The sequence below is a fragment of the Zootermopsis nevadensis genome, unplaced genomic scaffold (assembly GCF_977971745.1).
Source record: "Zootermopsis nevadensis isolate Lab colony 2312 unplaced genomic scaffold, Znev_1.0 Znev_ptg000007l, whole genome shotgun sequence".
NCBI lineage: Eukaryota > Metazoa > Arthropoda > Insecta > Blattodea > Termopsidae > Zootermopsis > Zootermopsis nevadensis.
In genome coordinates, this window is record NW_028259139.1 from 5,184,625 (window position 1) to 5,203,702 (window position 19,078).

Here is a 19,078-nt window from a genome sequence, read left to right on the forward strand (position 1 = left end):
CTGAGTCTCATTTCTAAATTATTATTCAGCTTTGATGTTCCCACAATACAAAGACTACGATTCTAAATATGATCGAATCAGGTCAGCACTTACTTTGAACATAGCCTATTTTTAACATTCCAGAACCTTGATTTTATCGTGATCGTCCGTCTTTCCAACAGACCAAAGTCTCCCTCCCCGTATCCCCACATCCTAATAGAAACAAAGGAGCACGACCACTAAGAGTGGCCTTCCACAAGCAGACTGAAGCACTACTACAAGCTTTTATCGGAAATCAAGGAGCTTAATACAAGCTTCAAGCACCAAACGGAAGCCATCGACACAATGGGACGAGGCGTCTTCCTCTGTTTCCAGCACAGAACACTAGGAGGGAGAGTCGTCAAAGTGGCCTGGTTACCATCTAACGGTAAATGAAACTCGCAGTGTCCCCTCATAAAACAAACAAACTCGACGCAGCACAGTCCTTGTCTAGAAGCTGACAGTCGCGCAGCTAGTGAACAGTTTCTTCCACATTACGTCTAGTCCGCCTCTTCCTTTTACGGTTTCCTTATAAACTTTTTTGCGCATTTCCCACTTCTTCCATAAGTTTCACAGGTCCCGGCCAGCTCACCTTTCAATGACGTCAATAACCTCATCATCCCTGAAGACAACCATCTTCGTACCTCAAATGACACTGATTATATCTGGCGAAGACTTCGAATCACGAAACTTCCCATTATGCAAATGTCGTCCGTCTTCTTGTAACTTTCTCTCTGTCAAGTCAAAATGTTCTTGACTCCCTTCTCCCCTTTAGGCAACTTTCAGTCAGGCCTGGAATTTTCGTATAGAACGAAAGACCAGCAGGCCACACAAAGGAACCATTAAATGACCATCACCTAAAGGACGAGGAGTTATTCAACTTGTCGCCCATTATGGCGGCATCAGTCTCATTCATTGTCGCCCGTAACATTCGACACGTTTGGAATTCCGTCTCTTTGAGATGCAGAGACACGATGAATTAGCTCTGACATCATCTGGCGGCCCAATACGAAATACTCTTGGACGTAAATTCAAACGGGAAATCAATCGAAGTTGATGTCTTTCCAAAGAGTAGCCGAGTTCTGTTTTCTTTCTTTCTTTTTTTTCTTTTTCCCTCGTTCCTGGTGGTCAGACTCCTCGGATGTTTAACGTAATTTTCCGTGGCTGAACTGCAAAGTGGGGAACGCCGAGCAGAATGGCGATGCTTAATGACGACTGAAGACGAGCCGGAAACATGTTTAAAAAAAGTTCTGTGCATCACAAACACCCCAGCACCTCGTTGGCACGAAGCCTGTTTGGCAGGGGGACAGAACACGCGTATCTCAACACTACATTTCATATGGGCCTAATTATGAATCATTTATTACACTTCTTGCTACGTCGATGCCTTGCAGTTTAGATAAATGCTTATTGCCTCCGCCCAGGTTTTGTTAAGTGGTTTCTGCATGTAGTCCCTTGGGCCTATGGCAGGTAAGCCCTGTCGTTGCTTTCATCCTCAGCACCTCTTCTGTTGGCGGGTCTCGATTTCGATGCTCTGTCGAAACCTGTCGTAAATATGTTGAACCAGCGGAGGGGATAATGAAGATCCCACAGCGGCCGCTTGAGGTCCTTCGTCGATTTTCCCCTCGTGTACGCAGGTGGACCTGGAGGCATTCTGTGGGGGTTGTCCTGGTGTTAGGTGCTCCTGAGCCATATCCAGCGTGTCGCCCTCTGAGACCGCTCACTCTGATGATGGCAACTGCAGTATTTCCCGAAACGTTGGATACATTTCGCGGCTGGTCCCCGAAGTTTGTGCCTAAAATATAATCTCCGACTTGGATTTCCGGTTCAGTGTACTTCAAAACGAAACTATCAGTATCATGAAGTGAGAATAATCGTTTCGACGCAAAAATACACACTCATCAATAGCATGTAAGTAGCCCATGTTCGAATTAATATAAAATGTTTACAGTTCATTACCTCATGGTTGCAGTGCAGTGTAGCGTATCTGTTAATGATTACCTTTGTGAACAACTGATTTGTATAAACACAAAAATGAACGCAACAATAAAATGTCCTAGTGGTGCATTTGTGGAACACGCGGTTTACAATTAAAATCCTCTGTCATTCCTGAGGTGTGGGATAGTACCGAGCAGCCAACACTTTGTGTGACACTGCTTACACATCGTGGCTTGCGACCCGGCAGTTCTCCTGACTTCGAGTAACTAAATTTAATCAACAGGCAGACTGGTATGATGTATTTCGACAGTAATTTACATGTCAGGGCTTATTTTCATTTATGAGTTCCTCGCACTGCGTAAATAACAGTTTAGGTGTTGTTAGTCCTATGCATCGGTGTGCATTCGTGTTGGCAGTAATCTCAAGCGAGTCTGATATACGACAGCGTTTACTTTTCGTTTATGCGTCATCTGCTCTGCAGGCAAAGTACGTCATGAAGTCAGGCAAGATAAGTCCGCAAAGAGATCCAGGTATATAAAAATATCAGGACAAATACGTCAAAGTCACTTTCGTTCAGGCAGAAGTGGTAAGTCTGGTAGGTGAGCTGTTCCCAGTCCAAAGAAATGTATAGCACGAACACGGCGCTACAAGAAGAGGATCCAGGGTCTTACATCAGAGCACCCACAGACATGATCCGGAATAATACGATCCTTCTTGAGGCGTCACCGAACGTCGAGGCCGAATGGTTAGCATCCCTGCTTCGTATTCTTAGGTTTCTGGGTTAAAATATTAGCCGGAGACCGGCTAGCCCAACTTTGGGTTGTCGTGACTTTCCTCAGTCTCTGCAGGCAGACACCGGGATCGTAAATGAATTGACCACCGCTTCCTTCCACTTCATCCTCCCTTAACTATCCCATCCTTCGACGCTGCACAACCTCAGTTATTGGCAGCCTCGTTAAATTGACCGCAAACCGCAAACCGGTAACTGAAATGTGATGGCGAGGAACCACTTCTCGTATCAAAATTGTGTCGAAACACACACGAAAAATTGTTTTGGTTGTTCATCCCGTCATATTTAAATGGATGTTTAATCCGTGGCATCACTAATTCCCCGTTCCTGTGGGATTAATTATGATCCCCATCCAATTACGTTTCGGCCAGTCGCTTATAACCAACGCAGTTGATTTGGCTGTAAATCCATTAATCGACTAATTCCGTTCCTCTAATCAAACAAACCCAGCGTACATTTTGTTGACCTTTCCTCCAAAATGGCAGCAGTTAGATCGTATCTTATACAACAAATGATTAATAGGAACAGTCGTCATAAACATTGCTTGTTATAGAACCGTAAAACGTAGAATGCCTTCACTTTTGTTGCATTACATTCTTTACTTCACTCTCATTTGTTTTGTCTGATGTTTAATTCCGTACAGCGTCATGCTACGTGAAATAATCACATAAAATCTCCGGCTGTGTTGTTGCAGACACGGATTACAACAAAATATTTCTTCAGTGTTTACAGAATTGGAATTTTGAAGACATTTGTGAAAATGTCTTAGAAAATTGTGTGGATCTAAGTATCAGACTTATTCTGTTGGGCATAATTAATCTAATATAGATTTATTTGGAAATGAAGCTCAGAACAGGTGACATCGGCTTGTGACTGACTTGCATTCTTCGTTATGAGACACTAAAACCCGACCAGCAATGGGAAAGTCTCGTCGGTCTGTCCGTACGTCCGTTTGGTTCACAAAACTACTTAACGTGTTCCGGGGAAAAATTCCATATCGACAGAGGCCAAATGTTTGGAAAGAACCGGAAGTGAAAAATTTCGTGGTATTCCTCCAGCACAACGCCATAGATAGGGGCTGGTGAAAACGCCAAGGCACTTTGAGAAATTTCAGTGACTCGACCAAGTTTCGAACCCAGTGTCTCTCTTCATTACGCAACGCCAGCTGGACGAGTTTTTGCAAAGTGAATGGACGAACAGCGAGAGGCAGTGAATTCGGTTTCATGCAATTACAGGAACGTATTCCAGAAAATGTCGCGACGTGACTTTGACTGTAGGTTAATGTTGTTTTTTTACGTGTCGTACGGGTGAAATAAATTAGGGTTTTTGTGTTGTAAACACGCGCGAAATCCTTGCTAGCAAAAAGACTCCAATATCCTGATGTCTGGCCAACTAGAAAGTGTGTCGCACGAATTCCTTCGCAAGTCCATTCATTCATTTTTCCACGGGACGCGATTATCAGCACAAAAGTATTTTCCTTTCCCTCATAATAAAAATGTACGTACGATACTTAGCGGAATATAAAACGCGCGCCAAGTATCGTACAAACATTTTTACGATTTTCACTACAACTCTTTTCTCATCGCCTATGATATGTCCGAAGATGGCTTTCTTCTGGGTTGTTGCGCCGTGTAGTCTGGTAGATGTTTACCGACGTTTAAGAGGTCCTTGCTGCCTCCATCATCAGGGCGATAAAGTTTCAGAATGCTTTTCTGGACTCCTTGAACGATGGGTCGGATTCTCGCTAAGGCACATCACAAGAAAAACATTTATGCCTCGAGCAAGATTCAAACCCACGACCGCAGCATCCAAAGGATCAACACCCACGCCTTCGACCACGCGGCAACTGATAGTGGCTTTGAGGAAGACGATTATGAAAGATGTTGGTACGAGTGGCGGAGACTGCAAGGACCTCTGAAACGTCGGTAGATTTCTACCGGACTACACGGCGCTAAAACCTAGAAGACAACCATCTTCGGACTCGCAGCCCTGAGAACCTCAAATCCTGGTAAGGGCGCATAAATGATGCAGTACGATGTGTGATATGAATCCCTGAGCCAAAGAACCTTGCTTCGGTGATCACAGTTACACAGATGGGCCAGCAATTCTTCTTTGGGGTGGTCGGTTAGGAACGTACATACATCAACACCTCTTTCTTTGCCAGAATATTTCTCTGTTACATAAAGAGAGATAAGACTGTTTCTCTCGTACTTCTAAATCATCTTCATTCATAAGACTTGTGGGCAATTACACACATTCCTCATGATAGGGCCTGCGAGCGTGGAAATATATCGATGTGTTGATAAGTGGCATCAGAACTCTACTATACAAAATGCGTCGCATCAGACCGGCGCCAAACGTCGTTTGATGACCAGACAGCCACTGTATGAATCCACTTAACAGAACACGTGTTCATAAGCACAGCTCCAAGGCAACAGAAGTTCGCGCTGAACAGTTTACCAACGCTTATTCCGAAGTCTGGGTCTACAGATTAAACCGACCAGAATGCAGAGGCGTACAAACGCAAGTCACGGTCGAGTGGTTATCACTCCAGCTGCGTATTTACGCTGTCCCGAATCTCGACCGACGTGGAGGTACAATATCATAACCTAGGCTTCCGTGATTTTCTTCAGTTCACATAAGAAATCACAGAGTGGAAACTTAACCTCTTCAGTTATATCGCTTAGAAGATCTGTCCTGAAAGAACATAGCCGGAAATCTCAACATTTAGAATAAATTATTCGTCCATTTTAACCAGCACATACATTACAGGAGCATATCTAATTCTTCTTCCGTCTCTTCTGCTTCAATAAATATTCCCTTTGGTCTCCTTCGTCCTCATACAAACTCGTGCTTCCATTTTTCTTTCGTCTTCCTGTTTCTCAGAGTGCTTCGGATTTGTAACATAAATAGGAAGAATATTTTCGTCCAATGTTAAAATTCTGTTAGTGTTTTTCTATTTTATACTTCCGTTCATTAATAAAAACGCTTCCGTATTTCTCGTAAAATCCCTGAGGACAAACCGAGCTACCAATCTTACGGGTTTCTCTTGTTCAGTTCCTTTCGCATGACCTAACCTTAGCCCAATTGCATCAGGCCTATGAAGCCAATGGTAGTCACATATGACGCCAGGTGTTCAACAAATCACGCAGGTTTCTTAAATGCTCAATGGAATGCCCCAAGCCTCGTCTATCCTATCACGCTTTAAAAGATAGAATTTTGTAAAAGATAAAACTGACTACAACGTTGGCAGTGGTCCATTTGTAACTTAAAAATACACCAACATTCTATAAACGTTTAACAAATTATGTACGCACGCTAGAAACGATAAGAGTGCAATGTATGAAGGGCTGATTTGAAGCGGAATGGCGTTAGCAACAGAGCTTCGAGACCTCTCCTCCAACTTGTTTTATGAATTCAGATAAACTGACTACTTCGTTCAGATAGAGTATAAATACAACAGCACTTATTAAACCAACTTCCGTCGTACTCAACCACTTCACAACTTCACAACTCTAAAACTAAAGTACACCACCAACCATGAAGCATGTAACGGTGGACCGAACCCGGCAAAACTGCAATACCAGGTCGATCCGCGACCGGAGTGAAGCAAGCTTCTAAACTCCAGTCATTTTACAAAAAGTAGTTTAATATACTGATTCTGCGATGCAGAATGTATCAGATATTAAGCTGATAAGAACAGATACTACACATTGATCTAAGCCCAAAAGGCCGAGAAGCGATACCATTTGTAACATTTCCGGACGTTAAATTCTCTTTCCGACACCGGCCGCCACCGGCCTTTATTCCTCGACGCTAAAATTAAGCATTATACTTCGTCATTTTTTGCTACATTAAAGTGAACCAGATGCAAATCGAAAAAATTGAAGCTTACTGCTCCCTTACGCACATCATTACAATTTAAATAATTATTATTAAACTCTTCATTACTTTAATATTCTTAAATAAATACACTTTAACGCATACTGCCATCTAGTGGTAGGTAACGTAAAGTTGTTGTCCCATAGTGAAAAGACTATAGCTCCCTCTCTTTTTAGCTCCTCAAGCTCCTGAACAGGTTCTCCGAAGAGCCATTAGCATCCAACAAGGATTTGGAAGACCTGAGCGGAATGGATTTCCACGCATTGCTTGAACAAGACAAATGCAGCTGATCACTTCCATGACTCGGCTGGGTGATTCCACAAATGAATGGAGATTCACTACAAACCGCAAGTTTAAGGACCCTTGCTGATGTGAATTTTTCAAAACGTTTATTCCAATTTACATTTTTTGCTGACGCCAAGGCCTGATGATAGAGGCAGTAAGCACCTCTGAAACGTCGGCCAATCTTTACCGGACTACATAACGTACATTCCCAGATGACTGGCATTACAGGAGCCCAACGTAGTGTTCTCGTCCTCAGTAATTTTTACAAGACGAGAGAGAAAATTTATAAGCGCTGTTGGAGTGCAACATTAATAAACAAATCGGAAGCGATGAACAAATATTGTGGCCACATGTGAAAAATAAAAATGGTCCCCAAAATATTTATTCATCTACCAGAAACGTAACCTGAGTAAATTCCAGGTGTTTCTTTATATTTGACCACAATATATAACATACATCTACCAATAAATGTAAGCAGAAATTTTCCAGAAGACAAAGAGAACAGCTCAGACAAAGCGAAAGACTGGAGCCCCCCCCCCCCTTCTGGGGGCTTGGAAAATGAAAGGAGCAAGGGCAGAGGCCTGCTTCATAAGTAAGCATAAATGCCTGTCCGATACAACTTTATATAAAGAATGTCTTCAGACTCCCTCATTGAGTGAACGAAGTAGCAGATTTCACCGATCTTTTTCCTACATTGTGGTGCATGTGGTAAAATCTTGTAGCAAATCTTAAGATTTCTACAGATGGAATCGCTGTTGAATGTTTCACAAATTGATCTTCGTAGTGAGACATACAGTTTAGGCACTTAACCTACTTCGTATGTTCCAGCAACTCTAAAACTTTTGACGGAGATTAAGGTACTGTGCTTATTTCAAAATTAGTTCGTACGTGATAGAAACTATCTTCACATATCCGTTAATGTTTTAAGGAAAACTTAAGGACGTGAGCTTTATCCTTCCGTTTGGAAAATTATGTTTTCTTAAATATTCCGACACGGCAATCGCGAACAAGCTGTGACGTAATATTCTCCAGCAACGCTCACTGTGTAACATTAAATCAGTGAAGACAAAGTTCGGTCGGTATTAGACTGAGCAGTGTCTTTACGTTAAGTACCCACACTGTAACACAATGTAAGTGAAATACAATAACACTGTAACAGTAAAACGCATTTGTGAAACGACAATTCTATTCTGCTACATACCAGAACCATTTTCAAAGAAAATAATTGCAGAATGTGTAAAGTTTCTGTAGTCGATTATTACTAATGATTACATACTCGTAAAGGAAGCTTGCTACCTGAAAAGCGAGTAGTAACTTTGGTAGTTTAAGACGTAAGGTACACACGACTTTAATCGGCCACTCTTCTTCAAATGCCTCCATCCATATACAGAGCTAAACTGCAGGGGCATTAAGCATTCAATTTGGTCACGGCTACTACAGTGACATTCGTACTGCACAGATATCGGAAAACTCATACATGAATAACATAATTTTAATTACGACGGATGGAAAGTTCTCGTATATCAAAACTAAATTATGAATGTCTTCTCAGAGGAGAGACCTTGAAGTCCATAGACGAAATGTACATACACGTTTTAACATCTATCAGAGCTGATTTTAAAAATAAATTATGAACCATAATGTTTAAAAAACTATTTCTGGAGTCGTAACCGACTAGCCAACCAGTCTAATGGGTGCCGAAGAACGCAACACGCTGCTACAACCATCAGCCAGAACGCATCTGCGAAGGAATGTTAATGACTGATTCTGAAGTGGAACTAAACATGAAGGACACGTCAGATGAAACGCAAGTTACAACATGACTTCATCATTTTTGTCACGCGTAATCATATTCCAAACACGTTCAAGACGACTTCCAGGGACAGGTATGTTTATTGCTCAGTTTCGCAGTTAAGAATTAATGTACTAATTACAGTTTATTATATATCCTTCTTAGGATTAGTGTTCTTTTGTCGATGAGTGTGTAATGTTAGTTTAGCAGATCACGTCTACAAACTCCATTTCTATGTCGCCATGTTATATCGCTGACGAAGTGACAGCCTCAAGACAGCGACTGTCACATTAAGAATCTTGCTTGTCGGCAATGGCTGTTTGCTGGTGCACTTTTTACTGTAATTTACGACTACGGGGAATCCAGCGATGCGATATAATGGCGCCAGTTAAAACAAATATGCGAACGAACTGAAACACGGTGCTGCTAGTATTACAAAGTTGACAAAGGTCAGCAAGATGTTCGATCACTGTAACAGCAATAAAAGTTGTTTGAACGTTCATGTCTGAATACGCCCGCACTTGAATGTCGGCTGTTAGTGCTGTTTTAAGTGGCGTGAAGGCACGTCGTGAACAGTTCATCTTTAGTGATAATGCAGACTTAATACTTCTGCAGATTTTGTGCTACTGTGTGACTTCCCAGCATCTAAGAAGAACTAGGGAATGTAAGTTCGTACACGCTAGTAAGAAGATAGTTACTGGCGACTAAAGATTTATTTCTAAATGCTATATACCGCATGCGACTTATCCTTATTTATTTAATAACAGTGTTAACAAATGGCAAAGATCACAAATTGTAAAGCTCGTCATTATGCAGATTTATCCTGTCTCGGGTTACTAACTTTTGGGCCCAAATGCTCTTCCAGAATGGCGACAGCGATTTCACCATCTTACAAACTCCGAGGACGGTCATTAATATCGGGGCGGCGATGGCTTGTAATCGCACGCCGTTGACACAGAAGCCCATTGCCCCTACCGGGATTTAAACCCAACCGTCTAGCCCGGCTTGTCCCCCGGAGCACGGGAAGGTATTTTCACGTCGGACGCACGGAGATGTCAGTCTGCCTCTCCCATAGCGAAGTTAATGGATTCCCGTTCGTTGATAAGGGTATTTGTCTTGATGTCCATGCCGGTATAGACCGTTACCGGTCTGCAAATATTGACTGCAAGCTACGGTGACATCAATCTCCCAAAGTGAAAGAACTCCTTGAGAGCACCTGCCAGAAAAAAAAATCATATCGAGAACGAACTCCGATGTGCTACGAAGCGTCTTCAGGTCCCATTGTCGTTTATTTACTTTTATCAATTGCGGAGGTCATCCAACATTTAATCACATGCATTTGCATAATTATGAATATATAATAGACAGGAATTTAGAAGGAGGAGAAATTGTTTCATCTTAAAGTATGTTTGGCTGACGTCAGCTTGATCTACCTACGTAACGCACGTCCATACCTGGAGCAGGTTTCGAACCCGGTATCGCACGCCCCCAGACGTCCAAAATTCTAAAGCCATGGCATTAGTTATACACTGATTACAAATTCATTATCGTTTCAGTACAGACTTCGCAGAGAATAATAAAAGAACATTCAGTGAGAGAGTTACATACAAGTAGCCCAGTAATTCCTCGGATCAGAGCTCGTCTCGAGGAACTAACAGTCTAGTTCAGATAAGGAGAAGAAGAAAAAGTCATCACTTACTGTCCTCAGGGAGAAATTCGTAGGAGCATAAAGCACTGGACTGAAGACGGAGAAGGCCTGTTCTTGTACCGCAGAGAGAAAAGACTAGAAAAAAGTCGTGCTTTAAATATGAACATAGATAGCACAGAAGTTAAATCATACGGGAGGAAAACGAGGATGAGTTATGTTGGGACCAGCCACCGCTTGTTTAATGCACAAACACCCTGTCTGATATCGGCCTTCTCGTCTGGATATATGGACGAAATCTATCAGCCAGAAGGGCCACTGATTGGAAAAGCAGATGGATGGTCAGTGGCTGGTTATAAATGTTCTGTCACCAGTCTCAGGACGCTATCGCGCGTATAAACAGCAAGCCGTGATCACAACGCTCACAGACAAAGGGGGCGAAATGAACAGGCGCCCTACATCGACGTCGGAAGGACGCTTCATCGCCCGTCGCCGTGGACCTCGGTTCAACGACACGCTCACTACCTTCTGGCGTTCTAAACGTTTTACGGATTCTAGTAACTGAAAGTTTTCAAGGGTCCGATGACATTGCGGAAAGGGAAATGTAAATAAATGTCCACGTATTCCTGAACTTGGCACCGACTTCAAGAAACACGGCCTTTGGTGAGAGGTTGATTGATACTTACGTGGTACGCCAAGGTCCGAGGCTGTGTTCGTAACAGTTTGACACCAGACCCGATATTTAAGCAGATCAGCCTAATCGCTGCAATGTTAGGTTACCCTGTCGCGTGCGTCTCGTCATTACAAGCGGCTACTTTTCTTCAGGCTTTCCCACTAAAATGTATGATTTTCCTCGCCACTCCAATTCTTATCACATGTTTTACCCACCCAAGGCCCCCCTTCCGCACATCAACTTAACCATGCATGTTAGAAGAATACAAAATTACGATTTGTGATCTCACACGTTCAAATGTTTTCAGACACCCCCAGACTTTTTTTTTGGTGACTGAGGAAAATCAAACAGGCAGAATTAGAGTCAGTATTCCTGCATTTTAAGCTTCAGGTTTCCAAGTGCCATTCGAGAACAAACACAGATCCGAGCTACATGCACAGCCCATCGCCGTATTCTAAACTTCACAGTCCTGTCGACAGAGTTTCTTCAGCAGACAATACATTGAAAGACGGAGGCCGTGTTCTTCATACACGTCACCCCGAGAACCTGAAATCCTACTTCAGAAATTAATCATTTTTTGTCAAACTTCAGTAAATTCAGTCTGCGAGGTACACAGTTCACCTGAGAACTAGGCTACAAAATACATCATCCAGAAAACATTACGTTCTAGTCTCATCTGGATATCAATGCGGGATATCCTATGTTCCATCCCGTTCACATCCGACGGGAATTTTGAGCCCTCTTAGTTGTCCCTCGGCTCAAACAGCTCAACATACCACGAGGACGAGTGTCGGATGAGAACGCTGTCCCTTTCCCAAAGGGAATTTGCTTTCCGCATTCAGTCCGCCTACATTTTGCCGAACTTCGGCTACCAATTAAGACAAAGCTTTAGGGAGCTTTAATCTAGAACTACAACACGGTCCTCTTATTCAATTACAAAGGTTTAAACAAACGATCAGCCTATAATCCACTTAAAGAACGTCGATTATTAATAATATTATATTACTGTTGGCTCTTCATAGTTGGCAAACACTTTTAATAACGAATTTAATTATTGTTAATACAGTGATCAAGTTGAAGATGATGAGGTCAGCGGGATATGTAACATGTACGGGAAATGAGACAGAAAAGCGTACAAAAATTTGTCTAAAACCTTTTTTAACCACCGGACTGATTTCTGCTGTACGTTTCCAAACATTATAACATCCCACACGACAGCCATCTTCATATAATAATTAGCCCCATTCGACCCTATATTGTTCCAATATCTGATGAATGCGGAATATCTGATCAGCAATTCAAATGTGACGCCGAAATTGACGTCAGTGACGCACATTAATTATTTGTGCACGTGGAGTGAGCCATACGAAGCGCCAATCTATAAGTACGTCGAAACCGGAAAGAAAAGAAAATGCACGTCTCTAGTTAATGAAAGAGTGGCGTTCGAAGCGATGATTCGCACTGCAGAATGAAGACACCACTGTGGCAGAATGCTCACGACCGATGCAAGATATATTATCTTTCTTTTGTACTTTTGAATAGACCTGTCTTTATATTTTGCCCGAGACCTCTCTGTATTTATAATCATTTATTTAAATATAGCGTTGCGTCTGGCTTGTTTAATGTGATAAGTTACGAACATTCATGCTACGAAGTTTTCTGGTCCGTCTACAACTTAATAAGCAAAATTCAAATGCAGATTTCGTATATTACAGAAGCAGCTAGAAAAGACAGCGTAACTGGTATGGGCCATGTATTGAATTAAGAAGAACTTCCGAAACTTGTGAGCTAAGTAAAACCGACGTCTGAGACAAAACAGAACCGAGGAGCGTGCGCACTGTGTATTTGTGATGCCAGATTTTGCTTATTATTAACCGTTCACTCTTCTTGCTTTCGAAGAATGAAGAGTCTATGAGGGAACGGCTTGTCCAGTTTCCAACCCTCTCGCAAATTCGTGACGCGAAATAACAAGCCTAGATTCAGCCACGTCCTTCTTCACGTCTAGGAATAAAAGCTTAAATCCTAAATATGCATTATCGGGTGGCGCTAAGCTCTGCTTATTTTACAAGTCGGTAAGATTACTGACTTTCATATACCGACAGCATGATGCACATGGACAGTTAAATGAAACCGCTTCGTTAATCCAAAACGTTCGGTTTTCAAAGAGGGTAACAGATTTGCCATTGCATTTGACTTTGGTGTCGGGAAAAATAAATAATAACACAGACACTATTAATCACAGGCCCGTTTCTTAAGAAGCGACACTGTATTAATACAGAACAAGAAGTTTCTGATTTAATCTTTGATTACCGGTAATACGATATCCACGTATATTTTAATTAAACTGTATTATTAATTAAAATGTTACTGGGTTCGAACCAGGGAAAAAACGTGGCTGCTCCATGCGACTTATTTCAGAAGTATGAGTCATAGGAAATGTACTTGGTTAATAAATCACATTTTAATTACTAGCTAGAAACGACGCTCGAACACAATGCAACGAAAATATCTTCAGTAATTGAAATGTAATGTTCAAGCATAGGGACAGATGTTACTGCCTCACACGGTTATTTCGAGAACACACAAGAGACAAGAGTGCAGACACCATAAAGATCTACCGCTGTGTTAAACTGCATTTTCCCAGTCGCACAGTCAACGATTACCGGTAGGTTAGGTTAGGTTAGGTTAGGATATTCATACGAAGTTTAATGAAATCGCTTCATTAATTTGAATATTGTTATAGTCGCATAAAGCGACAGATGTAACTGTTCTGTACGATCCTTGCTTCAGAAAACAAGCATAACAATACAGAAATTATGAAACACGAGACGCAGTGCATTCGCTCGGATAGGAAATCACATTTCACTCCGGTCGGAAGCGTTCCCTCCTGTCCTCTGCATTTGCTTCACGACCTCTCAGTGTTCGTTCGTATTTTATAGCCCTGGGCAGTGCCCTTTATGTCCATGCCCTATAGGGCGAGCTGTGTTTATTCTCTCACACATGTTTCATTATTGGAAACATAAAACACGGGTTCATATCCACGGGATCTGGACCATGACGTCATCTATTTCAACACAGTTCTGAAAGCCGGGTTTGAGGCAGTGCTACTGAAGAATTTCTTCAAGAAACAATTTACTTGTTGCTGGAACTAATGATTTGGGTTGGTTTAAATTCACTGACAGGTGGCATCTAGATTAACTGTCGAATCTTGCGGGCATAAAACAGTACCAAGATGCCGTATTTAGGACTAACGTGTTGAATTTTTATTCAGGAACGTCTTATTCTACACTGGAGGAGAAGCAGCAGATTCTTCCGAAATTGTTACCACTTTGATATGGAGCGAAGTCTGGAATAAAATGTATCGCCGTTGGAAATTGAAGTTATTGGCTTCTTGCTGTTGGCAAACACGTAACTAAATTAATTGAATTGAATTGAATTACTAAGTTGAGAGTGTCTGAGGACAGCGTTAAGGAGACGCAACAGGAGGGCAGAGATAAGTGCCTATTCTTAACTTGAGGGTGATGGATGACTTGAGGGAGGAACTTCGATTTGACGTGTAATGGGAAGTTGGAAGCTGTGAAGAGAATCTATATTCCTTGTGGGAAATGAATTTTACACAGTATTTGGCTTTTAGAGCTCCTCCAGCTATGGTTAATGCTCCTACCACGCATTTCGAAGGTATATTCAAACGACATTTTCGTTCTTTTTCTCGGTCCGTCCAAGCAAACTCCGGGCAATTAATTTTAAACTCAACCAACTGAAACCTCGGTTATCCGCACATCCGCTCTGACATTCCTCTTCAAGTGATATTCTGCTCCTATCCCCACTTGCTCTATCTTAGGCAAAAAATCGTTTTAAAAATACTTTATTTTCGTACCACCACAATTTATGTCCTTCCGACCACACGAAACTAATACCACGATCACTTTTTCCCTCTTTAAGAAAGTTGATTTGCTCACACAAACATCCATGACGTCACTTCTCCTTAGTTCGCGTTAAGACGAGCAATTCTATGCGATGTCTTCAAGTCGATTTCCTCCATAATAAGATAAATACGCCTGACCGACTGCGTACAGAAGTGTCCCTTCTTTATTTCAAAGCAAAATACAGCTTTCTAGAACCAGCTACAGTAGGAACAAAAGAAAAACACGCAGAAGAAAGTCAATCCCGAGGGGGAAAAAATCTCATGAATTTTCTTTCATCTACACGACAATTGCGCGATGTTTATCTTCTACGACAGGCTTCTGCTTCTCCGCGAGTGATTTCTGTAAACTTATACACATTTATCTCTGTCTTCTTACACAAATATTGGATCTTTCACTTACTAAAAATCGTGAGACAGTCGAATCCCTTCTGCCCAGGTTCAAATCGGATTACGTCCGATGCATCCCGACCAACTCCTTTGAGCAGAAACATCTAAATGACTCACGACAAACAGCGGAGTTTATTTGCTTTAGGAGCCTTTTATCGTGTGTATCATCGGCTGCCAAGGCAAAATTTCAGCGAATTTATTTCGCCTCTTCGCCGGGCTATACTTAAAATGTACACAAGTTAAATGCAACTCCGGCACAAACATGTCCACTGCCAACTGCGATAGTAAAGTTACGTTCCGAACGCCGTAGCGTACAAAACGGTGACAGGCGAGGGCTCATGGGAACTGATCCTCGCGAGACACAACCAACAAAAGATTAAATAAACGCCCTGTCCCGAGACAGTTGACACAATCCATACCACACCTCCAACTGTTATAAGATCTATTTTAATATTATGCAGAAACCAATGGTCAGGTTTCCCAAAACGCATATTAACTCCCTTCAGGTTTTAGAGATTAAATTATTGTGTATTTTCGTGTTGCGTCTTCCGTTTAACTCATCATCCAAGGAAACTAAAACCTCCTTCTACTTCACTCCTTTCAGATCCAAATATTATTCTCCGCACTTCGCCTTCGCATGTGGTGATGAAGCGAGAAATCTGAAACCCCTTACTTCTGCAGCACAGTGACTGGCCACGGACTGGACGACCGGGGTTCGATCCCCGACGGGGGCAGAGGACGTTTCCTCTATCCCCTGCGTCCAGACCGGCTGTGGGGCCTACCCAGCCTCGTATCCAATGGCGGCCGGGGTGTGACGCTGACCACTCACCCCCATCTAGTGCCGAGGAGCTATACCGTCTCTCCCCCTAAGCGCCTATAAGGCGTGCAGCGGGACAGCTTTCCTTTTACTTTTTTATATTGTTCCTTTGTGTGTAGGAATCGCACTGAAGTTTAAATGTCGGTAAACCGAATTAGAGGAGGGAAATTGGATATTACGAAAAATAAATTGTAACTTTTGAAACAGGCTGTTGGGAAGATGGTATTCTCTTAGCTAGTAAAGAAATGTCCCGGCCGTTATGGAACCCAAAGTAAGAGCACGCCACCGGACTTCGAACTAATTGAAAACAATGCAGCCCATCTCGACCTAGGTCTTCCAAGTGATCTCTTTCCGTCAGCTCTCGAATAAAAATTTTACATCCATTTCTCATCTCTCCCATGCCTGCTGTATGCCCTTAACGCATCATTCCCCTTCATTTTATCACACAAACAATATTTGATTACGAGTACAATTTATGAAGCTCTTATGTTACTCCTCGTGTTTACTGATGCTACATCATGTGGCCACAATGAAACGTTTCAGCGCTATAACCGAATTACCGCTATGAAAAGTGCGATGTTTTAATTTCAATGTTTTTGTGTTTCCTTTGTTTGACACGCAGACTGACGATGGGCACTGCAGCTCACTGGGTCTGACAAGAAACCAGTCGATTCAGACTCTAAAACATTTGGAAAATTAAAAACTTTGAAAAAAATGAGATAAAAATATGTTCTTCCCTTATTAATAATAATATTTGTCCGTGATAGGGTTCTAAATTCGTCTTGAAGTTAATTTAACAAACAACTTCTTACCATTTTCAGTCTGACATCTTTGTACTGATTTTTAGTCTATAGATTTTTTGTTTTATTTTCTGGAATGTATGAGGATATCATTTTATAATGACTTCAGCCAGTATTATAATTAATTAGCCCTTTCATCAGTAGTAATTGTTAATTTGCCTTAAGTTGGTTAAAGAGACCGTTACTTGATTTCAGTCACTTAATGACTCCGTCAACTTGAAACTTTGATCAAGGCGTTAACTGGAGTTATCCAAATGCTGTAAATCTACGACCGACACATCAATCCAGCTACAAGCGAAATAAGAACTGTGAAAATTTATGAACTTACATAACGTGAATTTGTTGTTTCGTGCCGGTGCGCCCTCCTGCTTGCACTGCAATTCCCGGCCACAGCTTTGAACTGTGCGGCGAGGGGGAGCTACTTGACAATCGCAGCGTCCCGACGCTGAATGCGATGCTACGGGTCGAGACTAAGTAAAGGCGCAACATTTGAAACCAACGCGCATGTGCAGAGCCAGACAAGGTACGAAGAATGAAATAACAATGAGGGGAGAGACAGAGTACGGCTACAGGTGTTAGAATCGCTTGACATTATTACCAGCCTTAATGAACGTCATTTGTTAGGAACGTATCTGAAATGCTTCGAACTTCGTCAGCTGGTGTGAAAGTACAGTACATGAACATGGCTAAAATCAGAAACCCGTTTTTCGTTGGAGAAGTTTCGGATTTCAAGTTGGAAGTAAAGTCAGCCAATGGAAGCATTCTAAGCCAGCTCATACCAATTCCGTCTCTTCACTATCTGTCTCCCTAAGACACATCTCAGTGCGGCGTGAATGATGAATTTCAGGTGGTGGAATGAATGGCAGCGATCCCAGCCTATTATAAATTAACTTGCCTTAAAGAATTTTCCCGGAGGGACTGAGAAAAATACGGAACACGTCAGTCAAGATCACAAACGCCAGGAATTTGATTAAATCGGTGTTGATGCATAAGAAGCATTCTGCAGCATCTCAGCTGACCTCGGTAGACACTTAGGCTTTCATGTAAGTGGGAAAAGCCCCGTTTTATTAGCGGAGAGAGTCAGCGAAGAGAGAGAGACATGAAATACAACGTTTAAGGGCCGATCTCTTTCTGCGGGTGGGTTAATGAGTACATTGACTGCGAGCGTGGGAAATGGAGTAGATAAAAGAGGAGAAGAGAAGATAAATGTGACCTCAGGGGAAAGTAGGTTGGCTGTTTCCTTCCTCTAACAGACCTAGGGGCGAATAAAATCTATAAAGATACATTTATCTCATTTCTGTACATATGACACAATCCTTTCTAGAATTATCCCAACCTCACTACTCTCTCTTCAATTCTTCTTTCTTGTGGTGCAGCCCATGGAAGGCGAGACAAAACAGACCTTAACTAAAGTGTAGGCTGCAGCAAAAGAGGACAAGGTAAAAGGTAATCGATTCAAAATTCTGGAAACGTCGGAAATACAGCCTTCGTCCATGTCGTCCGGGGACTGATAATCCCTGCACTGTGCCGTGGTTCCTCTTGATTCATAACCTACAATGGATCATGTTTGTGGGCGATGATACCGTATACATTTTTATAATACTGCATCAATCCCGTTTTACGCTTAAAAATTACAGTCCAAATTAAGGTAATAAAACAACAAAGATGTTAAATAAAGATAACTCTCTTATGGGATATTGCGTCGTGGTCTAATAGAAGTTTACAGACGTTTCAGAGGTCCTCTGAAACGCTGGTCAACTACCCAGAAGACAGCCATATTCTTCTCGCATGCTTGCAATATCAACTAGCCTCAGCAAGAGGACAATCGACTTTTTAAGGATATCCAAATAACCTTCCAGGACTTCTCCAGGATTTCTCCAGCAATACTCCATGACAAAAAATTTCCGAATTACGTCTCCAGGACTTGTCCAACACTACTCTAGGACTTTTCCAGGATTTCTCCAGAATTTTTCCTGGAATTCTCCAGCACTTCTCCAGTACATTCCCACGACCACCCGATGAAGACGATTCAAATTCTCCAGGACAACACAACCCATCGTAAAACAACATTATATAACCTACCCTTAACTTAACCTTAACTAAACCGAACCTAACCTAATCCAATC

The 19,078-nt window shown here is 42.1% G+C and overlaps 1 protein-coding gene and 1 non-coding gene across 4 annotated transcripts in view; both read right to left on the reverse strand.

The window, feature by feature from the left end:
- Positions 1-19,078, reverse strand: part of LOC110829506 (uncharacterized) — a 133,530-nt gene that overhangs the window by 37,572 nt on the left and 76,880 nt on the right. The window contains exon 1 of one of the 3 annotated variants that reach the window (XM_087344059.1): positions 17,281-17,402. The exons of the other annotated variants lie outside the window; for them this stretch is intronic. The gene's annotated coding sequence lies outside the window, so the exon portion shown is untranslated. Of the gene's footprint in view, positions 1-17,280; positions 17,403-19,078 lie in introns of those variants that run through there. 3 annotated transcript variants of the gene reach the window in all.
- On the reverse strand, positions 6,297-6,490 carry LOC147874586 (U2 spliceosomal RNA). The gene has a single exon (XR_015534028.1). It is a non-coding gene; the product is annotated as a U2 spliceosomal RNA (small nuclear RNA).